Below are 4,646 nucleotides of genomic sequence, written 5' to 3'. Positions count from 1 at the left end.
TTCAACTATTATCTCCTCAAATATTTTCTCCTGCCCTTTCTTTATGTCTTCTTCTGGGACACCTATGATTCAAATGTTGGGGCATTTGACATTGTCCCAGATATCTCTGAGGTTGTCCTCATTTCTTTTATTCTTTTTTCTTTTTTCCTCTCTGCTTCATTTATTTCTACCATTATATCTTCCACCTCACTTAGCCTCTCTATTGCCTGTTATTCTACTGTTGGTTCCCTCCAGAGTGCTTTTGATCTCAGTTGTTGCATTACTCATTATTGATTGATTCTTCTTTATTTCTTCTAGGTCCTTGTTAAACATTTCTTGCATCTTCTCAATCCTTCTCTATTCTATTTATCTGTAACTCCATTTGTTTTTAAGATTTTTGGATCATCTTTACTATCATTATTCTGAATTCTTTTTCAGGTAGACTTCCTATCTCCTCCTCTTTTTGTTTGGCTTGCTGGGCATTTATCATGTTTCTTCATCTGCTGAGTATTTCTCTGTCTTTTCATTTTCATTTTGTTTAAATTTCTATGTTTGGGGTGCCCTTTCTGCAGGCTGGAGGATCATGGTTCCTCTTAATTATTGAGTCTGCTCCCTGTGGGTGGGATTGTACTAATGGTTTGTCAAGGTTTCCTCATTGGGGGAGCTTATGTCTGTGTTCTAGGTGGGTGGAGCTGGATCTCTCCTCTCTGGAGTGCAATGAAGTGTCCAGTGGTGAGTTTTGGGATGTTTATGGGTTTGGCATGACTTTGGGAAGCCCGTCTTTTAATGTTCAGAGTTGTGTTCCTGTTTTGTTTGAGAATTAGTGTGGCATGTCTTGCACTGGATCTTGTTGGCTCTTGGATGGAGCTTAGTTTCAGTGTAGATGTGGAGACTTTTGGGTAAACTCTTGTCTATTAACGTTCCCTGTAGTTAGGAGTTCTCTGATGTTCTAAAGTTTTGGAGTTAAACTTCCTGCCTCTGGCTTTTGGTCTTTCTTTTACAGTAGCCTCAAGACTTCTCCATCCATATAGCATAGAAGATAAAGCCCCTAGGTTATTTGTGAAACAATTCTCCACAGCCAGAAATACTCAGAGAGATTCACAGAATTATATAGAGAAGAGAAGAGGGAGGAGGAAGATAGATGTGACCAGAAGAAAAGGGGTGTCAAAAGGAGAGAGAGCAATCTAGCCAGTAATCAAATCTCTAAGCGCTCTCCACAGCCTGGAACACCCAGAGAGATTCACAGCATTATGCATGGAAGAGAAGAGGGAGGAAGGAGATAGAGATGACCTGGAGGAGAAAAGAAAGAGTCAAAAGGGGAGAGAGCAATAAAGCTGATAACCAAATCCCTAAGTGAAAATGGATACTGAAGACTAGATTCTTAGACATATAAAATCAATAACAAATATCAAAAAGCAAAGATTAAAAACCTAGAAGAGAAGTTAGACTCAAAAATACAATATAAAAAAAACACAAAAATTAAAAAGAAATATATGGAATATGTTTTTAAAAATAGGAGGGTTTTTTTTGGAAAGGTAATAGTAAGCTAGAAAAATGAAAGTTAAAGGAATAATAAAGAACTAAATTTTTTTAAAAAATTAAAAAGTGATAATAGTAAAAATATATCTGAGAATTTCTCTGGAGCTGTTGTGGACAGTGTGGGGTCAGTTCAGTGTCAGATAGTCCCTTGTTCTGGCTTATAATTGTTCCCAAGTTCTATAGTTGCCCCTCAAATGCAGTCTCAGCATTTACTAGGGTGTTAACCTATTGCAGCACTGCCCCGGGCAGTTCCCCCTTCTTTGTTTATTTTGGCTTCCTCTGTTTGCAAGTCTCTTCAGTGTCTAAATTCCACCCTGACACGAGGGGGCCAAGGTGGCCACTTACTCAGGTTCACTTGTTCAGTAGTGCTGTGGAGAGGGAGGGACACTGCAAAGAAATATTGCTGGCATGTTGGGGAGTGCTCGCAGTGAATGGACCATACTGGGTTTGCCACAGCCAAAGGTGGCGCATACTCCCCAGGTCCACACTACTCAGGTTCTAGGGTGCTCTGCAAGGGCACTGTCCCAGGTGAGCTCTGTATTTTGTGCACCTCCCACATCTAAGCCGCTCAGTTTCTCGGGTGCTTCACAAAACCACAGACCCAGATGGGCTGTGCATTTTGTGTCCTTCCCAGGTCCAACCGCTCAGGCAACCGGGTGTTTGGCGAGCTCACTGTCCCAGGTGGGCCGTGCATCTTATTCACCTGCCCAGTCACAGCCGCTCAGTTTCCTGGGTGTGCCACGAAAGCACAGTCCCAGGCATGCTGTGTGTCTCCTCTGGGGAGCTGATCTCAGGCTGTGACACTCCTGGCAGATGTCAACCATCCAGGACCCCAGGAAGACGTGGTTAGCAACTAGAAGTCTGCTTACAGTCTAATGGAAGATGCGGTCTCTGGGGCCGAGATTATAGCAGCCCCTTGCCTTCTGGTTCTGGTTGTCGCATGTCTGCCTCTCTGCCTCCAGGGATGAGGATTTTGCTTGTGTCATGTATTGGTTTTTTGGCTGTGAAACATGTGGGATCCTATCTCCCCAACCAGGGATCAAACCCACACCCCCTGCATTGGAAGGTGAAGACTTGACCACTGGACTGCCAGGAAGTCCCTGGATGCTTCAGTGCTTGATAGGTAAAACTGGAAATGGCAGAATCCAGTTCTTCTAACATTACTGGAGTTGATACAGTTTTTCAGAAATATTATAGAGAAAGAAGGTGTATCTAACATTAAGTTGAAAGTAAACTTTTTTTGGCCATGCTATACAGCATGTGGGATCTTAGTTCCCTGACCAAGGTTTGAAACTGCACCCCCTGCCTTGGAAGCCCAGAGGCTTAACCACCGGACAGCCAGGGAAATCCCAAAGGCAAAAGTCTTTTTGAATCTTTTTACAAAGCTGTCTCTGTTTCATATTAGTATTGCCAGAGGGATATTGATGCCATAAACCTTAATCCTGACAGTGCAATTGAGAAGATGAAGCATAATCTTCCCAGAATGTTGAAAAGTGATTGACTTTTTTCCTAATAACCTCATATAATTTAACCAAGAAATTGTTGCTAAATGAATTCAGTGAAGGAATTGAACTTTCAAAAGACTACTGACAGCCAAATTCAGCTTTGGAATCAGATCTGGAAACTCCTACAGCACTGGTTTTCCAAAATATGTGAGACTTTTTATTGGACAAATTCAGTTAACTTTTTAAAAGAAGCTCTACATCAAAGTAAGCTTGACACAAAATCCAAGTGCAAATAAATGCTTAGTAAGCACACAAGATGCACACGTTGAATGGATAGAATGGGTTGGTAAAAAAAAAAAAATCATGAGCATGTAAGTGGTTGGGTTTTAGAGATAAACCAAGAATAATTTAAATTTTTCTTTTGTATTTAAAATGTAAATATTTTTCTTTTTGAGTAAAAAGTAATTCCTGTAACTACTGAAATAGTTTAAAACTTTAAAGCAGTAAGTGAATGTACAGCGGGGGAGAAAAGATATAAAGTGAAATCCAGAGCTCTTTCTCAGTCTTCTAAACCTATTGGCAGCATTTGACCCCCCTCTGTGACAGTTTTCCTCTTCCTTTTGTGACAGGTTCCCTGCTTCCTTTTTAGCCTTTCTTCCTCCATCTCTGTTGCTGGTTCTTCTTCATCTTTGTGATGAATGTTTAGGAGAACATTAGTGTGCCCCAAGGCAAAGAACTGCACCTTTTCTCTTTTTTGTCTACACTCGCTCCTTGGTTGTAGAAAGTTCAAGGGATTGGATGTAAGAAAAAGAACCATGAGGTGGCAGGAGCACACACTTATTGGATGATAATGATACTCTGATGGGTTTGCAAGGGGAGGGAGGGAGGGGTGTCCCTCACAGCAGGAATCAGTCCAGAAGCTACACCGAGGGGGTTGCTACTGGAGGGGAGGAGGGCAAGGGAAATCCCAGGGAGAGGGGAGCCTGGTGGGCTGCTGTCTATGGGGTCGCACAGAGTCGGACACAACTGAAGTGACTTAGCAGCAGCAGCAGCAGCTTTTTATATGATCCAGCGGATGCTGGCAATTTGATCTCTGGTTCCTCTATCTTTTCTAAATCCAGCTTGTAAATCTGGAAGTTCTCAGTTCACATACTGTTGAAGCCTAGCTTGAAAGATTTTGAGCATTACTTTGCTAGCATGTGAAATGAGTACAATTGTGCAGTAGTTTGAACATTCTTTGGCACTGTCTTTCTTTAGGATTGGAATGAAAACTGACTTTTTCCAGTCCTGTGGCCACTGCTGAGTTTTCCAAATTTGATGTCATATTAAGTGCAGCACTTTAACAGTGTCATCTTTTAGGATTTGAACTAGCTCAGCTAGAATTCCATCACCTCCACTAGCTTTGTTCTTAGTGATGCTTCCTAAGGCCCAGTTGACTTCACATTCCAGGATGTCTGGCCCCCAGAGTGTCTCACAGAATCATGATGATCTGAGTCATTAAGACCTTTTTTTGTACAGTTCTTCCGTGTATTCTTGGCAGTTCTTCTTAATATCTTCTGCTTCTGTTAGATCCATACCATTTCTATCCTTTATTGTGCCTATCTTTGCATGAAATATACCCTGCTGCTGCTGCTGCTGCTAAGTCGCTTCAGTTGTGTCCGACTCTGTGCGACCCCATAGACG

Source organism: Bison bison, unplaced genomic scaffold, assembly GCF_000754665.1.
Source record: "Bison bison bison isolate TAMUID 2011002044 unplaced genomic scaffold, Bison_UMD1.0 scf7180017864063, whole genome shotgun sequence".
In the NCBI taxonomy this organism is placed as follows: domain Eukaryota; kingdom Metazoa; phylum Chordata; class Mammalia; order Artiodactyla; family Bovidae; genus Bison; species Bison bison.
The sequence above is the reverse complement of the archived record's forward strand: the minus strand, read 5'-3'. Positions refer to the sequence as shown.